The following is a 17816-nucleotide window of genomic DNA, read 5'->3' as shown; positions in this document are numbered from 1 at the left end:
TTTTCAGCCTCTTTGTCGAGGATCAAGTGGCCATAGGTGTGTGGGTTGAACTTCAATCCTGTTCCATTGATCCTCCTGCCTGTCACTGTACCAATACCATGCAGTTTTTAACACTATTGCTCTGTAGTATTGCTTGAGGTCAGGGAAAACCTCCCATGCTCATGGATCGGTAGAATCAATATAGTTAAAATGGCCATTTTGTCTAAAGCACTATACAGATTCAATGCAATACCCATCAAAATCCCAACTCAATTCTTCACAGAGTTAGAAAGAGCAATTATCAAATTCATCTGGAACAACAAAAAACCCAGGATAGCTAAAACTATTCTCAGCAACACAAGAAAATCTGGGGGAATCAGTATCCCTGTATATTGCTTTTTTATGTTTAGGTATGTGCCATGGAATCATAATCCCTCCAAGATTTTTAACCTGAAGTGGTTTTGGATTTGAGGAAAGTCCTCTTCAGAATCTAATGAGATTCACATGAATTGTTTTTTCTAATTTGTTTATATAGTAGATTACACTAATGGATATTTTGAATCATCCCTGCATCTCTGGTATGAAGCACACTTGACTTTTTTTCCCGAGTGTTTGTATCTTTTTTTTAATTGAATATAATCTTCATTTACATCCCCCCCCCCTTTTTACAGGAACCTACCTTTTTTATTTTTTTTATTCGATATATTTTTTATTTACATTTCAAATGATTTCCCCTTTTCTGCCCCCCCCACTCCCCGAAAGTCACATAAGCCCCCTTCCCTCCCCCTGTTCTCCCACCCACCCCTTCCCACTTCCCTGTTCTGGTTTTGCCTTATACTGCTACACTGAGTCTTTCCAGAACCAGGGGCCACTCCTCCATTCTTCTTGTACCTCATTTGATGTGTGGATTATGTTTGGGTATGCCAGTTTTCCAGGCTAATATCCACTTATTAATTAGTGCATACCATGGTTGATCTTTTGAGACTGAGTGACCTCATTGAGCATGATGTTCTCCAGCTCCATCCATTTGCATAAGAATGTCATGAATTCATTGTTTCTAATGACTGAATAGTACTCCATTGTGTATATATACCACATTTTTTGCATCCATTCTTCTGTTGAGGGACACCTTTGTTCTTTCCGGCTTCTGGCTATTATAAATAGGGCTGCTATGAACATAGTGGAGCATATAACCTTATTACATTCTGGGGAATCCTATGGGTATATGCCCAGGAGTGGAATAGCAGGATCTTCTGGAAATGAGGTGCCCAGTTTTCTGAGGAACCACCAGATTGATTTCCAGAGTGGTTGCACTAATTTGCAACCCCACCAGCAGTGGAGGAGTGTTCCTCTTTCTCCACATCCTCGCCAACACATGCTGTCTCCTGAGTTTTTAATCTTAGCCATTCTGAATGTTGTAAGGTGAAATCTCAGGGTTGTTTTGATTTGCATTTCCCTGATAACTAATGAAGTTGTGCATATTTAAAGATGTTTCTCCTCCATCCAAAGTTCTTCAGGTGAGAATTCTTTGTTTAACTCTGTACCCCATTTTTAATAAGGTTCTTCCCTAGGGTCTAACTTCTTGAGTTCTTTGTATATATTGGATATTAGCCCTCTATCTGATGTAGGGTTGGTGAAGATCTTTTCTGAATTTGTTGGTTGCTGATTTGTCCTTTTGATGGTATCCTTTCCATTACAGAAACTTTGTAATTTTATGAGGGTACACTTGATTTTTATGAGTGATGTTTTTGTTATTTTCTTGCATTCAGTTAGTGAGAATTTTACTGAGTATATTTGCATCAATGTACATAATAGAAATTGGTCTTAAATTCTCTTTCCTTTTGCATCTTTGGATGGTATATCTATCAAAGTAACTATAGCTTCAAGAATGAATTTGGTAGTGTTTCTTTTGATTTTATCTTGTGGAATAATGTAAGAAATATTGTTCTTAGCTCTTTGAACATTTGGTAGAATTCTGCTATAAAATCACCTGGCCTGGAGTTTTTGATTGTGAGGTTTCAGTGACTGTTTCTACTTCCTTAGGAGTTACGGGATTATTTAGATAGTTTAACTGAAGTTCTTTTGAGTTTTTTAAGTTGTTCCTGCCTAGAAAAATCAGTCATTTCATGTAGATTTTCCAGGTTTTTTGAATGTTGTCTTTTGTAGTAAGAACAGATGTTTTTTTTTAATTTCCTCAGTTTCTTTTTTTATGTGTTTCTTTCGCTTTATAGTTTTATTGATTTGGATATTGACTCTGTCTCTTTTAGTTAGTTTGGCTAGGGGTTATTCTATCTTGTTGATTTTCACAAAGAACCAGCTCTTTGTTTCTAAATGTTTGATTTCATACCTAATTTTAAATATTTCCTGCTGTGTGTTTCTCTAGGGTGTGATTGATACATTGTGTTTTATAGATTTCAGTTGTGCTGTTAAGTTGTTAATATAGGATCTCACCAATTTCTTTATGAAAGCACTATGTTTCATTAATTTTCCTTTTAACACTGCTTTCCTTGGGTCCCACAAATTGGGTATGTTGTTCCTTCATTTTCATGAATCCTAAAATGCCTTTATTTCTTCCATGTACAAGTTATTTAGTAGAGATTTCTTTAGTTTTCACTGTTATGTAGGCTTTCTGTTGTTTTTGTTGAAGTCTAGCCATAGTCAGAGGTGAAAAACTCAATCTTCTTGTATCCATTGATGCTTGGTTTATGTTTGATTACGTTGTCAATTTTTCAGAAGGTTACATGAGGTTCTGAGAAGAAATTATAGTATTTTATTTTGGGGGAAATGTTTTGTAGATATCTGTTAAATCCATTTGATTCATAATTTTTTTATTCGATTTATTGTTTATTTACATTTCAAGTGATTTTGCCTTTTCTGGCTCCCCACTCCCTGAAAGTCCCATAAGCCCTTTTCCCTACCCCTGTTCCCCCATCCACCCATTCCCACTTCCCTGTTCTGGTATGCTGCACTGAGCCTTTCCCAAACCAAGGGCTACTCCTCCTTTCTTCTTGGACATCATTTGATATGTGGATTATGTCTTGGGTATTCCAAGTTTGTAGGATAATATCCACTTATCAGCAAGTGTATACCATGATGGATCTTTTGAGACTGGGTTACCTCACTTAGTATGATGTTCTCCAGCTCCACCAATTTGTCTAAGAATTTCATGAATTCATTGTTTCTAATGGCTAAATAGTACTTCATTGTGTATATATACCACATTTTTTTGTATCCATTCTTCTGTTGAGGGACACTTGGGTTTTTTCCAGCTTCTGGCTATTATAAATAGGGTTGCTATGAACACAGTGGAACATGTATCTTTACTACATGCTCAGGAATCATCTGGGTATATGCCCAGGAGTGGTATACAGGGTCCTTCGGAAGTGACATGCCCAGTTTTCTGAGGAACTGCCAGACTGATTTCCAGAGTTGTACCAATTTGCAACCCCACCAGCAGTGGAGGAGTGTTCCTCTTTCTCCACATCCTCACCAACACCTGCTGTCTCCTGAGTTTTTAATCTTAGCCATTCCCACTGGTGTAAGGCGAAATCTCAGGGTTGTTTTGATTTGCATTTCCCTAATGACTAATTAAATTGAGCATTTTTTTTAAAATGTTTCGCCTCCATCCAAAGTTCTTCAGGTGAGATTTTTTTGTTTAACTCTGTACCACATTTTTGATAGGGTTATTTGGTTTTCTGGGGTCTAACTTCTTGAGTTCCTTGTATATGTTGGATATTAGCCCTCTGTCGGATGTAGGGTTGGTGAAGATCTTTTCCCAATTTTTTGGTTGCCTATTTGTCGTTTTGAAGGTGTCCTTTGTCCTACAGAAACTTTGTAGTTTTATGAGGGCCCATTTGTCAATTCTTGATCTTAGAGCATAAGCTATTGGTTGTTCTGTTCAGGAACTTTCCCTCTGTACCGATGTCCTCAAGAGTCTTCCCCAGTTTCTTTCCTATTAGCTTCTGTGTGACTGGATTTATGTGCAGGTCCTTGATCCATTTGGAGTTGAGCTTTGCACAAGGAGAAAAGAGTGGATTCTTCTGCATGCTGACCTCCAGTTGAACCAGCACCATATGTTGAAAAGGCTATCTTTTTTCCACTGGATGTTTTCAGCCCCTTTGTTAAAGATCAAGTAGCCATAGGTGTGTGGGTTCATTTCTCGATCTTCAATCCTGTACCATTGATCTGCCTGCCTGTCACTGTACCAATACCATGCAGTTTTTGCTCTGTATTATTGCTTGAAGTCAGGGATACTGATTCTTCCAGAATTTCTTTTGTTGTTGAGAATAGTTGTAGCTATCCTGGTTTTTCTGTTATTCCAGATGAATTTGAGAATTTTTCTTTCTAACTCTATGAAGAACTGAGTTGAGATTTTGACGGGTATTGCATTGAATCTGTATATTGCTTTTGACAAGATGGCCATTTTAACTATATTAATCCTCCCAGCCCATAAACATGGAAGATTTTTCCATTTTCTGAGGTCTTTTTCATTTTCCTTCTTCAAAGACTTAAAGTTCTTTTCATACAGTTCTTTCAGTTGTTTTGTCAGAGTCACACCAACATACGTTATATTGTTTGTGGCTATTGTGAAGGGTGTCATTTCCCTAATTTCTTTCTCAGCGTGTTTATCCTTTGAATATAAGAAAGCTACTGATTTGCTTGAGTTGATTTTATAACATGCCACTCTGGTGAAGTTGTTTATCAGCTGTAGGAGTTCTCTGGTTGGGTTTTTTGGGTTACTTAAGTAGACTATCATATCATCTGCAAATAGTGATAGTTTTACTTCTTCTTTTCCAATTTGTATCCCTTTGACCTTTTTATGTTGTCTGATTGCCCTAGCTAGTACCCCAGGTACATTATTGAAGATAAGGAGAGAGGGGGCAGCCTTGTCTAGTCCGTGATTTTAGTGGGATTGCTTCAAGTTTCTCTCCATTTAGTTTGATGTTGGCTACCGGCTTGCTGTATATTGTTTTACTATATTTAGGTATGGGTCTTAAATTCCTATTCTTTCCAAGACTTTCAGCATGAAAGGATGCTGAATTTTGTCAAATGCTTTTTTCAGCATCCAATGAAATGACCATGTGTTTTTTTTTTCCCTGAGTTTGTTTATGTAGTGGATTGCATTGATGGATTTTCATATATTGAACCATTCCTGCATCCCTGGGATGAAGCCTACTTGATCATGGTGGATGATCATTTTGATGTGTTCTTGGATTTGGTTGGCAAGAATTTTATTTAGTATTTTTGATCGATGTTCATAAGGGAAATTGGTCTGAAGTTTGCTTTCTTTCTTGGATGTTTGTGTGGTTTTGGTATCAGTGTTATTGTGACTTCATAGAGGGAGTTAGGTAGTATTCCTTCTGTTACTAATTTGTGGAATATTTTGAAGAGTATTGGTGTTAGTTCTTCTTTGAAGTTCTGATAGAATTCTGCACTGAACCTATCTGGACCTGTGCTTTTTTGATTGGAAGACTTTCTATGACTCCTTCTATTTCTTTAGGCGTTATGGGACTGTTTAGATGATCTATTTGATCCTGATTTAATTTTGGTATTTGGTATCTGTCTAGGAAATTGTCCATTTCCTTCAGATTCTCCAATTGTGTTGAGTATAGGCTTTTGTAGTAGGATCTGATGATTTTGTTGAATTTCTTAGTTTCTGTTGTTATATCCCCTTTTTCATTTCTAATTTTAATAATTTGTATACTGTCTCTGTGTCCTTTAGTTAGTCTGGCTAAGGGTTTATTTACCTTGTTGATTTTCTCAAAGTACCAGCTCCTGGTTTTGTTGATTTTTTGTATGCTTCTTCTTTTTGATCCAGAGCTTTCAGGTTTGCCATTAAACTGCTAGTGTATGCTTTCTACAGTTTCTTTTTGGAATCACACAGGGCTATGAATTTTCTTCTTTGCACTGCTTTCATTTTGTCTCATAGATTTGGATATGTTGTGCCTTCATTTTCATTAAATTCTAAAAAGTCTTTGATTTCTTTCTTTCTTCTTTGGCCAAGGTATCATTGAGTAGAGTATTGTTCAGCCTCCATGTGTATGTGGTCTTTCTGTTGTTTTTGTTGCTATTGAAGACCAATCTCACTCCATAATGATCTGATAGGAGGAATGGGATTATTTTGATCTTCTTACATTTGTTGTGGTCTGTTTTGTGACCAATTATATGGCTGATTTTGGAGAATAAACTATGCAGTGCTGAGAAAAAGGTATATTCGTTTGCTTTGGGATGAATAGTTCTATATATATCTGTTATATTCCTGGGCATCGCTCTCTTTAGGTTAGGGAAGCTTTCTTCCATAATTTTGTTGAAGATATTTGCTGGCCCTTTCAGTTGTAAATCTTCACTTTCATCTATACCAATAATCCTTAGGCTTGCTCTTCTCATTGTGTCTTGGATTTCCTGGATGCTCTGGGTTACAACTATTTGCAATTTGCATTTTCTTTGACTGTTGGGCCCATGGTTTCTATGGTAGCATCAGCATCTGAGATTCTTTCTTCCATCTCCTGTATTCTGTTGTTGATATTTGCATCTATGGGCCCTGATTTCTTCACAAGGTTTTCTCTCTCCAAAGTTGTCTCCCTTTGTGATTTTTTAGTTGCTTCTACTTCTGTTTTTAGATCCAGGGTGGTTTTGCTTAGTTCCTTTATTTATTTATTTATTTTTTTTTTTTGTGTGTGTGTGTGTTTTCCTTTAATTCTTTAAGAGATTTTTGTGTTTCCTCTTTCATGACTTCTGCCTGTTGACTCAATTTCTCCTGCACTTCTTTAAGCTTTTTTTTGGAGGGGGGGTGTGGGTTCTTCTTTATTGGCTTCTGTCTCTTGACCCTTAGTCTCCTAAATTTCTTTAAGTGATATTTGTGTTTTCATTGTAAGGGCTTCTACCATATTCATGTTCCCCTGTATTTCTTTAAGAGATTTATTTATGTCCTTTTTGTGTTCCTCTAGCAGCATCATGACCAGTAATTTGAATTTCAAATCTTGTTTTTCTGGTGTGTTGGGTTGTCCAGGACTTGCTATTATTGGATAATTGGGTTCAGACATTGCCATATTGCCTAGATTTCTGTTAGTAACATTCCTATGTTTGCCTTTTGCCCTCTTGTTATCTCTGGCATTAGTTGGTCTTGTTGTCACTGGCTGGTGTTTGAGCCTCACCCTGTAAGCCTGTAAGGCTATTTCTGCAGCACTGGATGACTGCGTTTCCCCTGGTACAGATTGTTGATGGGCTGCCCTCCTCTTAGGTGCCCTTGGAGCCCTAGTGTGCCCTACCCCAAGATGTCTCTGTGAACCTGGTTTTGCCTGTTTGCTTCTTTAGAGTGTGATGATGGTGGATACTGCAGGGACCTTTTCTGAGTGCTGATCCTTCTGCAGGGCAACAGATCCCTGACTTGTTTGGTGCACACATGGCTGGCCTAGCTGCCCAGGCCCTGAGTCCAGGTAAAAGCGTGACAGGCTTAGGTCAGAGCAATTCTCCTCGGGCTATGTCTGCTAACTGGTTCTGTCAGGTAGCGAAGGCGGTGGCGCACACCCCTTCTGGGCTAATATCCACTTATCAGTGACTGAATTCCATGCTTATTCTTTTGTGATTAGGTTACTTCACTTAGGGCGATATTTTCCAGATCCAACCATTTGCCTAAGAATTTCATGAATTCATTGTTTTTTATTGCTGAGTAGTATTCCATTGTATAAATATACCACATTTCTGTATCCATTTCTCCATTGAGGAGCATCTGGTTTCTTTCCAGCTTCTGGCTATTATAAATAAGGCTACTATGAACATAGTTGAGCATGTGTCCTTATTGCATGTGGGGGAATCCTCTGGATATATGCCCAGGAGTGGTAAAGCAGGGTTCTCCAGAAGTGTCATGCCCAATTTTCTGAGGAACCACCAGATTTCAACAAAACTATGGAGGAAATCTTCCCTAACCTAAAGAGAGGCCCGTGATTATACAAGAAGCCAACAGAACTCTAAACATACTGGACCAGAATAGAAATACCTCCCATCACATAATAATAAAATCCACAAATGTATTAAACAAAGAAAGAATATTAAAAGAAGGAAGAGAAAAAGGCCAAGTAACATATAAAGGAAGACCTATCAGAATTATACCAGACTTCTCACCAGAGACCATCAGAGCTAGAAGATCCTGGGCAGATCTCATACAGACTCAAAGAGAACACAAATTCCAGCCAAGACTACAATACCCAGCAAAACTCTCAATCATCATAGATGGAAAAAACAAGATATTTCATGGTAAAACCGAATTTATACAATATCTTTCCAGAAACCCAGACCTACAAAGGATAATGGGTGGAAAACAGCAATACAAGGAGGGAAACTACACCCTGGAAAAAGCAAGATAGTAACTTTCTTGCATCAAAACCAAAAGAAGATAATCCCTCAAATATAAAAATAACATAAAAAATAACAGGAAGTAATAATCACTATTCCCTAATATTTCTTAAAATCAAGGACTCAATTCCCCAATAAAAAGACATAGACTAACAGACTGGATAACGAAACAAGACCCTACATTTTGTTGCATACAGGAAATGTACCTCAGTGTCAAAGACAAACACTACATCAGAGTAAAAGGCTGAAAGACAATTTTATAAGCAAATGGTCTCAGGAAACAAGCTGCAGTAGCCATTCTAATATAAGATAAAATTGACTTTAAACCTAAAGTTTTCAAAAGAGACATGGAAGGACACTTCTTGCTGGTCAAAGGAAAAATCCATCAAGAACAACTCTCAATTCTGAACATGTATGCTCCAAATGCAAGGGCACACTCATTCATAAAAGAAATCTTACTAAAGCTCAAAGCACACATTGCACCTAACACAATAATTTTGGGTGACTTCAGCACTCCACTCTCCTCAATGGACTGAACATGAAAACAGAAACTAAACAGGGACACAGTGAAACTAATTGAAGGTTTGGACCAATTGGATTATATATATATATATATATATATATATATATATAACATTTCATCCTAAAGCAAAAGAATATAACTTTTTCTCATCACCTCATGGTGGAAAGATTTTATTTTCAGGCTCAATCTATTTGGTGTCTGTAGACTTCTTGTATGTTTAAAGCTGTGATTGGTTGTATATTCTTGGAACAGGGAGTGGCACTATTCAGAGTTTTGGCCTTGTTGAAGTAGGTGTGCAACTGTGGACATGGCCTTTAATACTCTGGAAATAGCTGGCTGGAAGTCACTCTTCTCTTAGAGATCTTCAGATGAAGATGTAGATCTCTAAGCTCCTCTTGAACCATGCCTCTCTGGATGCTGCATTTTAATGCCTTGATTGGACTGGACTGAATCTGTGAACCATCAAGTCAGACCCAATTAAACACTGTCCATTTAAGAATTACCTTGGTGTGTCTTCAGAGCAATGAAACCATAACCAAGACAATTTCTCTTTATTTAGGTTAGGAAAGTTTTCATCTATGAATTTGTTGAAGTCTAACATTAGTCAGTGGTAATTAACTGAATATTCTTTAATCTGTTGAGGCTTGTTTTATGTTTGATTATATGGTCAATTTTTGAGAAGCTTACATGGGTTCTGAGAAGAAGGTATATCCTATTTGGGGTCAAAATGTTTTGTAGATATCTGTTAAATTCGTTTGAATCATAACATCTGTTAGTTTCACTATGTATATTTTGTTTCTGTTTCAATGACTTATACATTGCTGAGAATGTGGTGTTGAACTATCTCACTGTTATGGTGTGAGGTCAATTGTGTGTATTGAGCTTTAGTAATATTTCTTATCTGAATGTAGGTACTCTTCATTTGGGGACTAGATGTTCTGAACTGAGATTTTTCTTGGAGTATTTTTTTCCTTTGATGAGTATAAAGTGTTCTTTCCCATTTCTTTTAATTTCTTTTGGTTGAAAGTTCACTCATTTTATTTTATATTAGAATGGCTATTTTGACTTGTTTCTTGGAAAAGTGTTTTCTAGCCCTTTACCCTGAGGTAATTTCTGTGTTCTTGACAAGGTGTGTTTCCTGTATGTAGCAGAATAATGGATTCATTTTATATATCTTGTCTGATGACCTCTATCTCTTTATTTGGGAGCTGAGCCTATTGCTGTTGAGAGATATAATTGACCAATGATTTTCAGTTTCTGTTAATTTTGTTATTGAAGGTATTTGTGTGTGTGTGTGTGTGTGTGTGTGTGTGTGTGTGTGTGTTTCTCTTCTGTTGAGTTTGTTGTGAGATGATTAATTTCTTGTGCTTTCTTTGTTCTAATTATCCTCTTTTTGTTGTAGTTCTTCTTGTACCCTATATATGGCTGGATTAGTAGAAAAATACTGTTTAAATTTGGTTTTGTCAGGGAATACTTTGGTTTCTCGATCTATGTTCATTAACACTGTTCCTGGACTATTATATGTGGACTTTTAGAGTCTTGTAATATCTCTCCAGTATCATCAGACTTTTAGAGACTGTTGTGAAAGTCATTCTGATAGGTCTGCCTTTATATGTTACTTGGCCTTTATCCTTCACAGCTTTTAATATTCATTCTTTATTCTGAGCATTTATGTTTTGATTGTTATTATTATGTGGGAGAATTTCATTTTGTGTTTCAATCTATTTGATGTTCTCTAGACTTCTTGTAAGTTTATAGCTCGGATTATTTGCAGGTACTTGGGCCAGGGAGTGGCACTATTAGGAGGCGTGGCCTTGTTGGAGTAGGTGTGTCACTGTGGGCAAGGACTTTAAAACCCTGGTTCTAGCTGGCTGGAATTCACTCTTCTCTTAGAGAACTTCAGATGAAGATGTAGACCTCTCAGTTTCTTCTATACCATACCTTTCTGGATGCTGCATGTTAATGCCTTGATGATACTGGACTGAATCTGTGAACCAGTAAACCAACCCCAGTTAAATCCTGCTCTTATAATAATTGTTTATAAGTGTCTCTTCACAGTAATAATACCTTGACTAAAACAGTTATCACTTTATTTAGGTTAGGGATGATTTTGATTTTGTTGACAATCTTTACTGTCTCTTTGAACTGGAAATCCTTAAACAGCTCTATTCCTATTGTTGTTAGGTTTGGTCTTTTCATTGTGTCCCAAAGTTCCTTGATATTTTAAGTTAGGAATTTTACATTTTGCAAATTCTTTAACTAATGTACCAACATCTTCTATGGTAACTTCTATGCCTGAGATTCTCTCTTCCATTTCTTGTATTCTGTTTGTGATGTTTACATCTATAGTTTTTGTTCTATTTCCTAGGTTTTCATTCTCAATAGTTACTTTTAATATTCTTTCTTGGTTAGTGCATTTGATGCTTTGATTAGTAAGTCTGGAGGAATTTTTTTCTGGTGCAGTCTATTTGGACTTCTATAAGCTTCTTGTATGATCATGGATATTGCTATGTTTGGGTTTGGGAAGTTTTCTTCTATAATTTTGTTGAAGATTGTTCCCTTTAAGTTGGGAATCTTCACTTTCTTCTATATCTATTATCCTTAGTTTTGGTCTTCTTATTTTGTCCTAGATTTCCTGTATATTTTAGGTTAGGAGCTTCTTGCTTGTTGTGTTTTCCTTGACTCTGACTATTTTCTGTGGTACTATGTCAATGTTTTCTATGGTATCTTCTGCACCTGAGATTCTCTCCTCTACATCTTTTTTTCTGATGGTAATGCTTACACCTATGACTATTGTTGTCTTTCCTAGGTTTTTGAGCTCCAGTGTTGACTCAATTTGTGATTTCTTTATTGTTCATAGTTTCAATTTTAGATCCTGGATTGTTTTTGTTCATTTTCTTCACCTGTTTGAAAGAGTTTTCCTGTAATTCTTTAAGGGAATTTTGTCTTTACTCTTTAAGGGCTTCCAGCTGTTTACAGTGTTCTCTTGTATTTCTTAAAGGGAGTTATTTATGTTTTTCTTAATGTTCTCTATCATCAGGAGAAGTGATTTTAGATTTGAATCTTGTTTTCAATTGTGATGGTATATTCAGGACTTCCTATGGTGGAAATATTGCACTCTGGTGATGCCATATTACCTTGATTTCTGTTACTTATGTTCTTAACTTTGCCTCTTGGAATTGTTATCTCTACTGCTGCCTGCCTTGCTATATCTCATTGGAGCCTATCATTCCTGTGATCCTGGTTGTTTCAGAACTTCTCAGAGTCAAGATGTCTCTGTGATCCTGTAATTCTTGGATCCAGTGATCCTAAATTCCTGGGTGTTTCTGAGCTCCTGGGACTCAAACTGCCTCTGAGATCCTTAGATTCTGTTGTTACCACACTCTTGGGATCCCTGGGTCCTGGGGTCTCATGTTCCTGAGTTTGTAAAATCACTTGGGAGTAGAACTTCCTCAGGGTGTTGTGGGATTGACTAAGAAGTTTGTGCCCAATATCTACTCAGGGCACCAGTCCAGACAGACCCAATGGAACCCATGCAACTGCTCTGAGAGTTTTTCTGAGTGCCTAGATCCGACTGGTCCCAGTAACTCCTGGTATTGGGAAATATGCTGTTTCCTCATCTCCTCTGATCCTATGATCCTGGTTTTGTTAGAGTGACTGGGAGTGGAGCTTCTTCTGGGTGATGTTGAACTGGCTACATTTTCTTGTATTTACTTAATGGGTATATTTGTTTCCTCTTTAAAGCTTCTACTTGTTTTTTTGCCTTTGTTTCCCTGTCTATCTTTAAGGGTGTTATTTATGTCTTCCTGAAAGGCCTCTGTAATCTGTATGAGATAAGACATTAGGTCAGAATCTTTCTTTTGGGGTGTGTTAAGGTAACTTGGGCTTGTTGTGGTAGGAGAACTGGGTTCTGATAGTGTCCAATTAAATTGGTTTCTGTTCCTTATGTTCTTGGGCTTGACATTACCCATAGTTATATTTGGTGTTAATAGGCTAGGGTGTCTTGCATTAGAGCAGGCCTCCTCAGCGTAAGGTAGAGTTGTCTGACCAGCATTAGACCAGGCCTTCTTGGAAAACATGTGGTCCTGTCTCTGGTTTGAGCAGCCCTCCTATGTCCCTGGTTATTTTATACCTTCTGGGATACAGGCAGGCAGTTAGGTAGGTATGGGGGAAAAGCCTGCATTCTGCCATGGGTGCAGGTGGAGGTGTAGACCAGAAAGATGATGTTTAACATGTTTTACAGGTTTTATGATAAACAATCGCACAGAACAGAAAAATCTACTTTTCTTGGTGTTACAGCCAATTGGTCCAAGTGGATCTATGAAAAAAATGTACCACATGATATGAGAATGAAGAATGGAAAAGAATTTGAGCATTGCTGATGTTGACCCTCACTCGTGGAAAAATGAAGGAGGTAAGAAAATAAAGGGGTTTACATTGCATATGTAAAAAATTGTATCTGAGGACAGATAGAAGTAAAATTTTCTTCACAGGAATGTTCCTTGGTGCATTAGATTGCTAAGAATGTTTTTTTGTCTACTTTAGGTCTCATATACTTCACTTTAAATGTGACTATTTACTCATGTTTGCCAATTACTTTTTATTTTAGGATTCAAACCTTTATATTTTCAATAGTGTAAGTTGTGTATTGTGCCTAAATGTTCCTCATCATCTAACAGTATGAAGTTGTGCTCCTGAAAAATGCAAGAAATCGAGAATGGGAAGGCTGTTGTGATGAAAGAGTGAGTGGTACATACACTTTTTTGGGGCTCTGTACCCCATCTGGAGATCTTCCCCTGCTTACCAAGTAACTCATGTTCCCAGTGTTAAATTGTTTCAGAGCCAGAATAAAGGAGGGTGTGATGTTACCCTGCTGTTAACTCTTTCAAATGGGCAATTTATAGACTACCTTGATAGATCATTACCTACTGTGGACATGAATAAAGTTGGGTTAACTGTGTCATTTTGTATATTCCAGGAGACAAATTATATAATGTTGAAATAACATCTTAATGTAAGTGGAGCTGTGGAGATTGGGAACTGAAGGATGAGTTTATAGCTGGTATATACTAAGATAGTTGGTTTGACTACGTGTCTCATCTTGCAGCAATAAAAACAAACTAAAATTTTTATTTCTGCTGAAGTACTTAGAAAAGTATAAAAAACCAAAAAAAAAAAAAAATATCCGCCAACCTCTCCAAGAAGCTCAAAAGCAAGAAATTTCTGGAAAGAAGGTGGATATTAAGTTTTTTTATTTTATTTTATTTATTTATTTATTTATTTATTTTTACGATGGCCCTAGTGTTATAAGCTCAGTGGTTTGTGAGCATACTGAGTACAAATTGTCACATAGGTATACAATAGGTAAAAGTTGGTGAACCTATATTTATACCTTAATCAGAAACATTACATTGCCCAGAGACAATTTCCCTCAGGGAAAAACAGTTTCTGAGAGTTTGGAACATATGCATGCTTCAGGAGGTCAAGTTAGGTGTGTAATGGGCACTCATTATCTGCAATGTTTCTATACTCAACATCTTTGGTGACTATAGCATGCTTGTGATCACTGGTGCCTTGTTCGGAGTGCAGATGGCTTCCCTCAACAACCTCCATTTTCCTTTTGTGAAAAATACCAGGAATCTTTTAACATTGACTTTTTCAATCCATTGTTTTTCTCTATAGGTATGGAGGTTATTTATTCTTAGTATTTGCTTTTACTAATTATTTTACTTATTTACATTTCAAATGTTATCCTCTTTCTTGGTTCCCCACCCACCCACTGCCCTTTGCCTCTAAAATCATGCTCATTCACCCACCCAATCACTCCTACCTCACCCCTCTAGCATTGTGCTTCTCTGAATCTTCAAACCTCCAGATAACCAAGCCCCTCCTCTCCCATTGATACAAGATGAAGCAGTCCTCTGCTACATATGTTGTGGGAGCCATGGAATGGCTCATCTTTACTCTTATTAATGGTTTAGTCTATGAAAGCTCTGAGGGTCTGGTTAATTTATACTTTTGTTCTTTCTATGGGGGTTCAATCTCCTTCAGCTCCTTCAGTCCTTCCTATAACCCTTCCATTGTGGTCCCTGGCTTCAGCTCAATTGTTGACTCTATCTGTATCTGTCTTACTCAGGTGCTAGTAGAGCCTCTCAGAGGATAGCCATTCTATGTCCCATTTATAAGCACATGTGGACCTCAGCAATAGTGTCAGGGTTTGGGGTCTGAAGGTGGAATGGATTGAAAGGTGGGGCTGTCTCTTGATGGCCCTTCCTTCATGCTCTGCACCCTATTTGTCCCCACATTTCTTGTAGATGGGGAAAACTCCTGCTTTAAAAGTTTCAAATGGGTTTTTTTTCATGTAAAATATTCTTTTTATATTTTAATCGATATATTTTTTATTTACATTTCAAATGATTTCCCCCTTTCTAGCCCCCCACTCCCCGAAAGTCCCATAAGCCCCCTTCTCTCCACCTGTCCTCCCACCCACCCCTTCATACTTCCCCATTCTGGTTTTGCCCTATACTGCTTCACTGAGTCTTTCCAGAACAAGGGGCCACTCCTCCTTTCTTCTTGTACCTCATTTGACGTATGGATTATGTTTGGGGTATTCCAGTTTTCTAGGTTAATATCCACTTATTAGTGAGTACATACCATGAGTTACCTTTTGAGTCTGGGTTACCTCACTTAGTATGATGTTTTCTAGCTCCATCCATTTGCCTAAGAATTTCATGAATTCATTGTTTCTAATGGCTGAATAGTACTCCATTGTGTAGATATACCACATTTTTTGCATCCACTCTTCTGTTGAGGGATACCTGGGTTCTTTCCAGCATCTGGCAATTATAAATAGGGCTGCTATGAACATAGTAGAGCATGTATCCTTATTACATGGTGGGGAATCCTCTGGGTATATGCCCAGGAATGGTATAGCAGGATCTTCTGGAAGTGAGGTGCCCAGTTTTTGGAGGAACCGACAGACCGATTTCCAGAGTGGTTGTACCAATTTGCAACCCCACCAGCAGTGGAGGAGTGTTCCTCTTTCTCCACACCCTCTCCAACACCTGCTGTCTCCTGAATTTTTAATCTTAGCCATTCTGACTGGTGTAAGGTGAAATCTCAGGGTTGTTTTAATTTGCATTTCCCTAATGACTAATGAAGTTGAGCATTTTTTAAGATGATTCTCCACCATCCGAAGTTCTTCAGGTGAGAATTCTTTGTTTAACTCTGTACCCCATTTTTTAATAGGGTTGTTCGGTTTTCTGGAGTCTAACTTCTTGAGTTCTTTCTATATATTGGATATTAGTCCTCTATCTGATGTAGGATTGGTGAAGATCTTTTCCCAATTTGTTGGCTGCCGATTTGTCCTTTTGATGGTGTCCTTTGCAGTACAGAAACTTTTTAATTTTATGAGGTCCCATTTTTCAATTCTTGATCTTAGAGCATACGCTATTGGTGTTTTGTTCAGAAATTTTCTCCCTGTACCAATGTCCTCAAGGGTCTTCCCCAGTTTCTTTTCTATTAGCTTGTCTAATTGCTCTAGCTAGAACTTCAAGTACTATTTTGAAAACATATGGACAAAAAGGGCAGCCTTGGTTAGTGGCGGCGGCAGCGGCAGCGGAGGCAGTGCAGCAGTGGCTGTTCCAGCTGAAGGGCCATCAGCAGTGGAACCAAGGCGACACAGGGTCCAGTTAGGCCCTGCGCCCACGACCACTGACCTTCGCTGACTAGCCAGACTCCGAGCAGCTGCGGTTTTGCGGCGCCTTTCGCTGCACGGAAGCCACTTCAGAACTCAGCCTCCCGCCAGTCAAGAGAGGCTCACCTCCATCTTGGTTTCGTACTCCAGACAGATCAGACAGACTGAGGTACACAAACATAACCCGATGCCAACACCGTGGGGGTCTGAGCCCGACGGGCGTTGGCCTGCACCCAGGCCCTGGGCTGTTCGGGGGGCCATCGGGGTGCCAACCCAGCCAGGAGGTTTTTTGCCCTGGCCTGCGCGGGCACCACCATTTTGCCTACAGGATGACAGAGAGCTCTGGTGTGCAGAGCCAGCTAACAAGCATAGCCTGAGGCTAACAAAGCGGGGGTCTAGGCCCCAAAAAGGTACAGGACTGACCCTAAGAACTGGGCGGCATGGTGGGCCATCGGTGTGTCAGCCCGCCCAGGAGGTTGTTAGCACAGCAGACACTCCCGGCGATTTCTGGGAGCATGAGCATGCCCTCCCGCCATCCTGGTCACCTGGCGGACCCAATTAACAATCATAGCCCTAGGGGAACTTTGCTTGGACCTTGGCCTCCCAGGCTTTTGCCTGGACTCAGGGCCTGGGCAGCCAGGCTAACCTTGTGTGTGCCAGCCTGGTTGGGGAATCGGCTGCCCAGCTGAGTGATCAGAACACAGGGGAGGGCCCAGCAGCATACACCGTTGGCGCTCCCTGGGGGTGCACACCGGCTCCATCTGGTCCACAGACACAATCTGTGGCAAGGCCTCAGGCGGGAGCTCTCAGCTCAACTCTCTCCGCTTCCGGATCCAGATCAGCCTGGGTGGCAGTACCACATCTCCAGGTACTGCAAGAGGCTAGAGGGGCTTCCGGGCGGCCAACAGGGAGAAGTCGGTGTGCTCCGGTGAATCCAGTGGGCCCCAGCGGGAGCCTTCAGGTACCTGATTTGGGATCTGAACAGCCTGGGCAGCAGCACCCTGTCTCCAGGAAATGCGGGGGACCTGGTGTGCGCCCAGAGGCAGTCTGGGAGCTCACAGCACAGCTCGTTCCCTGTGGCACAGAGCTTAGGCTGCAGTCCTGAGGCCTCTGGCGGTAGCCATCGGACCTCTCCGTTTCCGGATCCAGATCAGCCTGAGCAGCAACACACATCTCCAGGTCCTGAAAGAGGCAAGTGGGGCTTCCATGCGGCCAGCGGGTGAAGTCCGTGTGCTCTGGTGAATCCAGCGGGCCCCAGCAGGAGCC

This window comes from Apodemus sylvaticus, chromosome 22 (genome assembly GCF_947179515.1).
Source record: "Apodemus sylvaticus chromosome 22, mApoSyl1.1, whole genome shotgun sequence".
NCBI lineage: Eukaryota > Metazoa > Chordata > Mammalia > Rodentia > Muridae > Apodemus > Apodemus sylvaticus.
The sequence above is the reverse complement of the archived record's forward strand: the minus strand, read 5'-3'. Positions refer to the sequence as shown.